General features: G+C 40.3%; 1 long non-coding RNA gene across 1 annotated transcript; it reads left to right on the top strand.

The window, feature by feature from the left end:
• The first annotated feature begins 5,255 nt into the window (after positions 1 to 5,255).
• LOC132887434 (uncharacterized) lies at positions 5,256 to 11,622 on the top strand. Its single transcript, XR_009654826.1, has 3 exons — positions 5,256 to 5,776; positions 9,927 to 10,066; positions 10,169 to 11,622. It is a non-coding gene; the product is annotated as an uncharacterized LOC132887434 (long non-coding RNA).
• Positions 11,623 to 11,893: the final 271 nt, after the last annotated feature.

Consider the following 11,893-nt stretch of genomic DNA (forward strand, 5'->3'; position numbering starts at 1 on the left):
CAATGGGATGACAATCAGGTGTGAGTGGGCACCCTGTTTTATTTAAAGAACAGGGATCTATCAAAGTCTGATCTTCACAACACATGTTTGTGGAAGTGCATCATGGCACGAACAAAGGAGATTTCTGAGGACCTCAGAAAAAGCGTTGTTGATGCTCATCAGGCTAGAAAAGGTTACAAAACCATCTCTAAAGAGTTTGGACTCCACCAATCAACAGTCAGACAGACTGTGTACAAATGGAGGAAATTCAAGACCATTGTTACCCTCCCCAGGAGTGGTCGACCAACAAAGATCACTCCAAGAGCAAGGCGTGTAATAGTCGGCGAGGTCACAAAGGACCCCAGGGTAACTTCTAAGCAACTGAAGGCCTCTCTCACATTGGCTAATGTTAATGTTCATGAGTCCACCATCAGGAGAACACTGAACAACAATGGTGTGCATGGCAGGGCTGCAAGGAGAAAGCCACTGCTCTCCAAAAAAAACCATTGCTGCTCGTCTGCAGTTTGCTAAAGATCAAGCCAGAAGGCTATTGGAAAAATGGTTTGTGGATGGATGAGGCCAAAATAGAACTTTTTGGTTGAAATGAGAAGCATTGTGTTTGGAGAAAGGAAAAACACTGCATTCCACCATAAGAACCTTATCCTATCTGTGAAACATGGTGGTGGTAGTATCATGGTTTGGGCCTGTTTTGCTGCATCTGGGCCAGGACGGCTTGCCATCATTGATGGAACAATGAATTCTGAATTATACCAGCAAATTCTAAAGGAAAATGTCAGGACATCTGTCCATGAACTGAATCTCAAGAGAAGGTGGGTCATGCAGCAAGACAACAACCCTAAGCACACAAGTCGTTCTACCAAAGAATGGTTAAAGAAGAATAAAGTTAATGTTTTGGAATGGCCAAGTCAAAGTCCTGACCCGAATCCAATTGAAATGCTGTGGAAGGACCTGAAGCGAGCAGTTCATGTGAAGAAACCCACCAACATCCCAGAGTTGAAGCTGTTCTGTACTGAGAAATGGGCTAAAATTCCTCCAAGCCGGTGTGCAGGACTGATCAACAGTTATCAGAAACGTTTAGTTGCAGTTATTGCTGCACAAGGGGGTCACACCAGATACTGAAAGCAAAGGATCACATACTTTTGCCACTCACAGATATGTAATATTGGATCATTTTCCTCAATAAATAAATGACCAAGTATAATATTTTGTCTCATTTGTTTAACTGGGTTCTCTTTATCTACTTTTAGGACTTGTGTGAAAATCTGATGATGTTTTAGGTCATATTTATGCAGAAATATAGAAAATTCTAAAGGGTTCACAAACTTTAAAGCACCACTGTAATTAAAAGAAAATCACACGTTGGCTTGAAGATATTAAGTTTATCTTCTCGTGTTGAAAAACTCATATTTTTCATATGAAATACATCACGGATCTGAGTGACATATTTAAATAATATTGGCTGGCATTGAGTGGTATATCAGATATATTCCATTCAGCTAGCATGATACTGAACGAATCGAAGATAAGTTCAATATCATGCTAGCTGAATGGAATATATCTGATATACCAAAAAAAAAAGCCATTATTATTATTATTATTATTATTATTTATTATTATACATACTCTCTTTTCCAGTTTTTCGATGTCCGTTGGTATGTTTTTCTCTTGTAAATATGCACGAAGAATATATAATGAAGTTTTGGTAGCCTTTCGGGTGTTCAACGCATCTTTCTCTTTCCTGGCGGACAAAGAAATGCTTCTACGCATGCACAGCAGAAAACTTTCTCATTGAATATTCGCATCAGGTGTGATGTCATGTTGTCTTGACAACCATGCAATATCGTAAACTATATTCAACGCTCGTTCTCCATTGGGTAGAGTGACGTAATACATGTAGGATAAGTGATATGCTAACAATATTGCATCCTATTAAACCAAATGAATGAAACCTGCGAGAAGGGAATAGAACACGTTTTTATTCCATCGAAAAATTGTCTGGTATGTATAATAATTCCCTATATTTCACTCTGATGACGTCACTCCCAGTGTTTTCTCACTGACTGGATGTGCATTGTTAAAATGGCGAACTGGTTCAAAATTAAAATTCTTTTGATAAGCTTGCATGTTTTCCTTGTGTGTGTGTGTGTGTGTCCCCATATACTGTAAAGAACTGTGGTGCGTAGATATGAAGTTTATCTTCTCATGTTGAAAAATATTTTCACTCATTCACTTCGCTCACTGGTATGTTCACCACTCGAAGATAAACTTCATATCTTTGCGCAACTGTGCAATATCATACATACACTCACTCACTCACCGGCCATTTTAATAGGAATTTGTTCTTGATTCTAAGATCCTGTTCTTGGCTGCAGGAGTGGAACCCAGTGTGGTCTTCTGCTGTTGCATGCTGAGATGCTTTTCAGCTCACCACGGTTGTAAAGAGTGATTATATGAGTTACTCTATCCTTCCTGGCAGCTCAAACTAATCTAGCCATTTTCCTCTGACCTCTCTAATTAACAATATGTTTCCATCCACAGAACTGTTGCTCACTCAGCGTTTTTTTTTTTGTTTTTTGCACCATTCTGTGTAAACTCTAGAGACTGTTGTGTGTGAAAACCCCAGGAGATCAGCAGTTTCTGAAATACTCAAACTAGTCCATCTGGCACCAACACCCATGCCACAGTGAAAGTCACACTTTGAGATCACAATTTTTCCCATTCTGATGTTTGAAGTGAACATTAACTGAAGCTTTTGATTTGTATCTGCATGATTTTATGCATTGTGCTGCCGTCAAGGGATTGGCTGATAACGTAACTGCATAAAACAGCAGGTGGATGGGTGTTCCTAATAAAGTGGCCTGTGCATGTGAAAGTTTTAATTACAATTATGATTTAATTTAAACGTGTATATCATTTGTATAATTCATTATAAAGTATTTATAATTATATATATATATATATATATATATATATATATATATATATATATATATATATTAAAAAAACCATTTATGACCATTCATCAAAAGCCAATAAAAATCTATCCCCCTTTATACAGAACTCTTCTTTCTTGGTGTAATTCATAGATCAGACAGCAGAGGGCAGCAGAGTTATATGTTATAAAGGTCCCCTAATTTCAAAGCCAGAAGGACTAAAGTCAAAGCCTACTGCATTAATTAGTGCCAAATACCAAATACGTTATTGCTAAGTAATATTTTTTTTCCTAAAATATGTCTGTAAATCAATGAGTTTTGAGTTTTTAGCATTTTTAATAAACATTTGAGCACACAAGTAAAATATACCATTGCTTTTGCTCACTGAAAACTTTTATGTCTAGAAGCCAAATGTATACAGGAGCAGGGCAAGCAGTATTCTGTGAGTTGCAATTAAAAACATAATGCTTAGTTAGCAAATAACTACAGCACATGAGACCTTCCCTGGTGGGGTGTCTGGTTTAACTCAAATGAATCAGGTTCCAGTTTGTTTAGATTCGATTTCAGACCTGTTTTACTATTTTATGTTTGATCCTGGTCAACTGGAACCTATACCAGTACACAGCAGAGCATCACAAATATTTACATCTGGGGCAATTTACCAAAGCCAGTCCACCTGTCGGCATGTTTTTGTGCAGTGGAAGGAATCTAGTGTAGCAGGAAGAAATGGGGAGAACATATAAAACCCCCACACATAGGCGGTCTTTCCATTGGGCAAAGTCGGGCAATTGCCCTGAGCCTCGTCCAATCAGGGGCCTCGTCGTCGCGTTACGGTATTCCTGTTTTCCTGCATGCTATACATCATCATTTACTATGTAATAATTCATTGTGATTATACATATTTTCCACTCGACATGAACCACATTGCTACGAAAATAATAAAAGCAATAAAGCATGATTCACGTGTAATCCTACAGCTAGATTCACAAGCAAAACCACCAGTATGTGACGTCACGCACAGCTATCTGGCTTCGCTCTTTCTCAGAGCCGTAGTGTCTGAAGTAACCTAGGCAACGACGCGAGCGGGCTGAAGACATGCACCAGCACCATCTAGCTCTAGCTGCAGAGCCCTCGCACAATGTTTTGTTAAAGTAAAATCAGAATGAAACGATTTCTAACGCTACGTTCACACTGCAAGGCTTAATGCTCAATTCCGATTTTTTTGTGAAATCCGATTTTTTTGTGAGGTCGTTCACATTAACAAATATATGCGACTTGTATGTGATCCTCAGTATGAACGAAAAGCGACCGAAAAGTGTTCCGCATGCGCATTGCAGGATACGACGACGTCACACGCAGTGAGCATGGCCAGTGTTTACGGAAGTAAAACCGCCCGGTTGCGGTATGACCCATCCAATCTAGCTTGAATAGCTGCATCCCCCCAAATGGAAATCAGCTCCCTAACCTCTGCGTCCTTCCATTGAGAAGATTCAGAAACTTCACAGCCCGAAGCGTCCCTCGCATTGATGTCATGCGCAGGGGCGCAGATACGTTTTTTGAACTGGGGGGGGACAAAAAACTGCCAGCAAACCAACCCCAACCCCGATATGCCTGTCAAACTTGTTGTTAGTAACCATAGCAACCAAGCTCGAGCTCGCAACCTGTGCAGTCTGCGCAGCTCAACCAACCGAATATCAGTCTTTGTTTTGTTTTATGTGAGTTGTTGCAACTATATGTATACACTGCTGTGCACCTCAATAAACCGAAAGGAAATTAGTCTTTTGATTTTTCCGTGAGGTTTGCCTTATGCAAAGAAAGACAGCATAGACGTTTTTTCCTCCCTATAAGTGGGGGGGACCGAACGAGGTGAATTTAAATATGACTCGTCCCACCCTCCATCTGCGCCCGTGATTATGCGCCATGTTGTTGTAACTTTTTTTGAGAGACCCGCCGCCTACTTCAGCGCAGAATAGTGACGTTTGTGGCTTGTTGATGACGTGTAAGTCGGATGAATGCGACCTGGCGGTTCAGACTGAAGTCGCATATGAAAAGAGCGGATAGGAATCGGAATTAGGACCACATATCCAAACGGTCTGGGTCGGATTTGAAAAAATCGGATCTGTGTCGTTCATATTGTCAATAAAAGATCGGATACAGGTCACATATGGGCGAAAAGATCGGATTTGAGTCACTTCAGCCTGCAGTGTGAACGTACTTTTATGACACAGTAACTCCGTTACTAACTCAGTTACTTTTTGGGAAAAGTAACTAGTAACTATAACTAATTACTTTTTGAAAGTAACGTGCCCAACACTGCATATGGGCGAAAAGATCGGATTTGAGTCACTTCAGCCTGCAGTGGCAGTGAGAAAAGGAAGAGGAAAAAGGATGGTGCTGATTTAGAACGCGAGATAACGGCTGCAGTTAAAGGCTTCCCTGATTGCATTTCCTCTCCAACAGACATGCTCATACCTGTCAACCCTCCCGTTTTTCCCGGGAAATCCCTTATTTTGACTTATTTCCCGCTGTCTTCCCGTTTTTTATTTTCCCGAAAATATCCCGTATTTTCACAATATAAAAAAGTCGGTAGGTCCAGAATTCATGACGCGCCTCTGACAGGAGTTTACAGCAGGAAGTCGCGCCATGAATTCCCGTCCCCCGGAGGCGAGGCTGAACAAGTGATTAGGTGTCTGAGGTGAAGATGGCGATGCTAATAGCTAAGAAAAACATTAGCCTCTCTTTCTTTGATGATTTCAACAAGTGCGTGGCTGGAATGTTCCCAGACTCTTCCATCGCAAAGAAATTTTCCATGGGGAAAACGAAAGCCTCCCAAATAATCAAAGGTAAGCTACACATGTTTACATTAAGTATGTCCTGGCTAAGACCTCATAAATAGCCTAGTGCAGGGGTTTTCAAAGTGTGGGAGAGTCCGCCCCCCCTCGGAGAGCAAATAAACAACAGCGCCCCCCTTACAATTTTTGTTGTTGCTATACTTAACCCTTTGATGCAAAACATATGCACACCCCTTCTAATGCACAACATGGGTCAAAAATGACCCGCATTCATTTTCCAGGTTATTTCATGCGGACTGAGTTTTTCTTTGCTCTATCTTTTGAAATCAATTTATTTTATGATTGAATATTCCAAGTATTCTTTAAATATCTTGTTTTTAATTACCACAAATAATTCATATAATTTTTTCTTTCCTACTTTATGAACAAAAATACTTTTTATATATATTACGACACATGGGTCATCCAAGTGTGATTTAAAATTAAATGTCTTAATACTATAATAATAATTTGTTTCAAGTAATTACTTTAGCAGTGAATGGGGCCAGTTATTTATTTATTAACTATGTCGTTAGCTAAGCCAACTACAATAAAATTATCTAACTAAAGTAGAATATGTCAACAGCTCGGTAGCTAATAGTAATTACTTGTATCTTTCTGACAAGTAATCTACTCACTCTCAAGGTAACCTAAACTAATCATTTTTTTTCTAAGGTAATGTTAGAACAATTGAAAAACGTTACTTTCACGTATGAGATGGGCAAAGGGCGCTGTGCTGAGCTGTGAAATGTCTGACACAAGCACAATTCACAGTTCCCACCAAACGCTGGAGTAAATGCATGCGGGTCGGTTCTGACCCATGTGTGTAAACGTGATGTAGAATTACAAAAGCTGTGCTTGTTCATAACTTAAGAAAGGAAAAATAAAAATGATTTGTGCTAAACAAAAACAAGATATTTACTGCATATTTGGAAAAGTAAATGACAAAATGAATTTATTTCAAAAGTATCTCATAGAAACACTCAGCCATACATGAAATAACCTGGAAAATGAATGCAGGTCGTTTTTGACCCATGTTGTGCATTAGAAGGGTAGTGATACAAAAAGGGTTTTTATTCAAAAAGTAAGAAAGGAAAAAATAAAATAAGGATTTATGATGATCAAAAACAAGTTAATTGAGGAATACCTTGAATACTGAATGATGGAATTAATTTATTGCAAAGATATCGAAGATAAAAACTCAGCCGGGTCACTTTTGACCCATGTTTTGCATCAAAGGGTTAATGTTCCATTCGTATTAAAAAAAAATGGTTGTTGTACACATTATTTTTTTCTTTTTCACATTTTAAACATCTGTGCTTTTTAAATCATCTTGTTTTACACATTTTAAACATCTCATAGCATCGTTAGCTAGCACCTCTTGGCAGACAACACACTGTGGCAGTGGAGCATCTTCAGATCCAGTCCATGAAAATCCAAACTTTAAATAATCGTGGTCATACTTCCTTCTTTTTCCAGTCCCCCAGGATTCCGCGGGCCTTTTTTGTGATTGTTGCGGGCTAAAATGTCTGATGTTGCGGGGGTTTCCAAAAAAATTGCGATGAAAGTTGCGGTGTTTAGGTTTTTGTTGCGATTACATTGCGGGAGGAAGTGAAAGTTGCGAGAAATTGTTGCGATTTTCTCTTTTTGTGATTAAAATTGAGTGATATGTTAAATATTAAGTTATTACTGAAAAACTATTGATTACAAAAACAAAGACACTGTGAAATGGTCCTATAAACAACTTTACCAATATAAAAGATTACCAGGACTACAAAAATGCAGAAAAATAGGCTTTACTTATCCAAATGCACCTGTTGGTTCAAAAGTTAAAGTGCAGAGAACCTCACAGCACAACATGAAGTTACCTTAAAATATAATATAAATGCCTCAGCTTTCATGTAAGAAAAAAAAACTATTAATACTAGTACCGTGTGCAGGCAGTCTCTCCTGAAGACTAAATTAAACAATAATTATAAACTAATAAAATAAATGGCTCAGGGTTCATAGAAGAAAAAAAACAATTTGAACAGAATCTCACAGTATGATGCTGAAGCTGCCTAAACAATGGAAAATAAAATACCAGTTTGGCAAAAATGTTGGCATCCATTAATTTCTTGTATTAAGTAAAAAAAAAAATAAAGTGCACACAGTCCTTCACTGTAAACATAACACACTTTCAGTAACAGAATTTAAGCCTATATAAACACTGACTCACACATCATGCAATGTTGCCAGATACTGCTGACGTTTTCCAGTCCAAAATATATTCAAAACCCGCCAAAATGCACTTGAAACCGTCAATCTGGCAACACTGCGCGCATGCTGCTTCTCTTGAACATAGACATCCGGAAGTAAGGCGGAAGGTAGTTTGTCGATGTCACCTCAAGACGACGCCAACGATTGGTCAAATTTGCGGGAAAGTTGCGGTGATTGGATATAATTGCAACACCGCTCTGAATTCACGGGGATTGGTTGAATTTGCGCTGAAGTTGCAAATCGCAACATCCTGGAGGCTCTGTTTTTTTGCTTGGCCCAGACTTTGGCCCAATCCCAATTCTAATTTCTACCCCTACCCCTCCCTCTTCCCCTTGGCCCTTCCCCTTGAAACTGAGCTACAAGGGATAGGGCTTGAAATTCAACCCCTACGTATTGGGATAGCCCTTCAACGATCGCATACGTCATCGCGTACCTCCGTCAGCGTTTACGTTAGCAAAACGCGACCAAATGCGTCATTGGCTGCGACCAGCCGCTACAGTCAGAGCCAGAACAGAAATCTCTGCTGGCAGGGTGTGATTTGTTAACTAACACCACTGAATGGGATATCTTTGGCGCTTCGTGCACCACATCCGACAGAATGAGGTGTCAGAACACTCATGTAAACAATAAAAGCGAGAATAACAGAACAAAACGTACGCAGTAAAGCAACCGAAAACAATACTCACTCCCAAAGCTTTTTAGCAGCAGCTTGGATTTCAGAAATCGCTGCTCATTCTCAGCTCGAAAGCGAATCAAGCGGCGTGTTTCCTCTGGATAACAACTTAAAACACGTAAATAATGGAGAAAATACATTTATGACAATCTTTCGCCGCGGGAACCGCCATCTTTCTGAAATCCGCATGAAATCTCGCTGAAATCCGCATGGCATTGTGGGAAATCACTCAAACCCCTTCGTTCGGAGTCAGCTCCAGAAAAATCTCCGTTTGGAGGGGTACAGAAGCCCTACCCCTCCGCGTTAACTGGGATTGGGATACCCCTACCCCTTCACGTGAACGCGCAAAATGGAGGGGAAGGGCCAAGGGGTTGGTCCAAGGGGTGAAATGGGATTCGGCCTTTGTCTCCTCACTCCCTGTAGCTTTAGGTACTAAAAATCGATCCATTTTGTCTCTCACGTTGCGCCCCCCCGAAGAACTCTGGCGCCCCCCAGGGGGGGCGCGCCCCACACTTTGAAAAGCCCTGGCCTAGTGTAAACTAATTGGTGTATTAACTGTTTTATCCACTCATTGTCTATTTTATTTTCTATCTGAAACTTACCCATTTTAAATCACTCTTGGTTTAATATCTTATATTATCTATCTATCTATCTATCTATCTATCTATCTATCTATCTATCTATCTATCTAGTGTTCCGAGGCCATGACTATGGTAAAACCATAATAAATTGCAATGGAATTGAATTTATTGACTGGTTATATAATGACCTTTCTTATTTTAACATAAGATACGTATTTTAGCCCTTAATTTGGGAAATAACTGGTACCACTGAAAGCAAATAAAAATAAATGTATAGTTTATTCACAAATGCACTCTATAAACCATAAGCATATTGAGTTTGGGTCTTGGCTATCACCAACATGCACCAGAGTACAGGAAATCACAAATACTAGATAGAAAATTGCCCCCCATTCAACTACACACCCACTTTTGGTGAAGGGTATGACTTTCCGAAATTTTCCCTTATTTTGAGTTAAAAATCTGGGAAATATCCCTTTTTTTCAAACCTCAAAGTTGACAGGTATGCATGCTTAATTATATATTCAGAGAAAACCTGCTGGATTGTTACCCAAATCTATTCTAAGTATTGCACTTCGAGTACTCCTCACACAGTGGCTTCTGGGGAAAGGAGTTTTTCTGCCTTGAAATTAATCAAGACATATCTCAGGTCCACCATGTGTCAGGAGAGACTGTCAGATCTGGCAGTAATATCCATTGAGCAAGCCGTGAGAAGGAAACTGGACATGGAAGATGTCATCACTGCATTTGCCAATGCTAAAGCAAGAAAAATCAAGTTTTAAGCACACAGTAAGTAAAATTATAATAATAACTAATAATTTCATTTATTTAAATCTTACACTGTATATTAATCCATGTTTGGTTTTTCTCTCTCCCTGTCTTTCTGTGCAGGTCTCATCCACTGTAGCCACCACCACCCATGAGACTGATAGATGGGCACACCGACAGCAGCGCACATAGACAGACAGGCAGACACACACTCTCCTCTACTGACTGACACACACACACACACACACACACACACACACACACACACACACACACACACACACACACAGCTTATATTCAGATATTCAGTGATCTTTATTGGGTTTTTTTCAATCATTTCCATGTGTTCACAATAAATATTGTTTGTCAGTACGTATGATTCATCATCTCATCTCATCTCATTATCTCTAGCCGCTTTATCCTTCTACAGGGTCGCAGGCAAGCTGGAGCCTATCCCAGCTGACTACGGGCGAAAGGCGGGGTACACCCTGGACAAGTCACCAGGTCATCACAGGGCTGACGCACAGACACAGACAACCATTCACACTCACATTCACACCTACGGTTAGAGTCAACAGTTAACCTAACCTGCATGTCTTTGGACTGTGGGGGAAACCGGAGCATGATTCATCATCTCATTATTATTACAGATGTATGGGTTGGGGTCATGGCCGTAACTACCATTGAGGACACCGAGGTCATGTCCTCGGTATTTTTTTCAGAAATTTAAAATTGGTCTATGCTGAATTCGAGCAGTGATCAATGTAAAACGCAGCGTCCACATCCACATGTCATCTGTATTTCCCCCCAATAAAATTCACATTTGTCTAATGTCATCTGAAATCTCTCAGCCTCTATCTCTATTGTTGCCGTGTCTAACGCAGCGTCACGCGACGTAGCCTATACTAGTGTCGGCCGGGGAAGTTGGGTTTTGGTAAAACAGGCAGGGTGTAGTCTACGCTCTATCACACATGCCTACCTAACCTAACATAGGCTAATAGTCACATAGCATTATAGAGCTTTACCTGAGTGCAAAATGAAAACGTTGCAACAAACTAAATTAAGGTTTGGACAGCCAACAGAAGAGCAGAGAAAGAGAAGGAGGGAAGGTGAGAAAATATTGTCAGTGCAGTGGCAGATCGTTCAGCGGTGTCATGCCAACTTTCCAAGGGGAAATGTTTCATTGTCATTGCCTATTACATTTTAGTTAGCATTTCGAGAAACATTCAAAACTACGTTGTCACAGGCAGCCCTGTGCAGGGCTGACTAAACGGACTTGTTTGAGTAACTCTCTCTCTCTCATACTCTCTCTCTTTCTCTCTCACACACACACACTCTCTCTAATACATAGTCTTCACACAGAACTAATAGCCCTACATTCTAATGTAATTTAAGATAATGAAATGTAAATAATGCCAATACTTCAGGTAGCTGAGCAATACACTTAGTTCAGTTTTGACTTTTATGTCAGACAAAACGAGGGTTATGTATATAACCGCGGTTCTATGAGTTTCGGATGACCGCCAGAGGCGGTGCTTTCAGCACATGGATATCCATCACACGAACGTGCAGGTCGAGTAATAGTAACAACAAAGTCACGTGTGACCTGGGTGACGTCACCCCGTGACCCCGGCACAAAAGACCGGTGAACCCAGGAAGTGACCTCTTGGCAAATCTTCTCGTGTACACTCCGAGTGACTGCCAAGCTCTGGCGGTCATCCGAAACTCATAGAACCGCGGTTATATACATAACCCTCGTTCTATTTCGTTTCTCCTGACTGCCAGAGGCGGTGCTTTCAGCACATGGATGACTAATACCAACCAGGTCATGAGGAGTGCCTACCCGTA

This window comes from Neoarius graeffei, chromosome 6, assembly GCF_027579695.1.
Source record: "Neoarius graeffei isolate fNeoGra1 chromosome 6, fNeoGra1.pri, whole genome shotgun sequence".
NCBI classification, from domain to species: domain Eukaryota; kingdom Metazoa; phylum Chordata; class Actinopteri; order Siluriformes; family Ariidae; genus Neoarius; species Neoarius graeffei.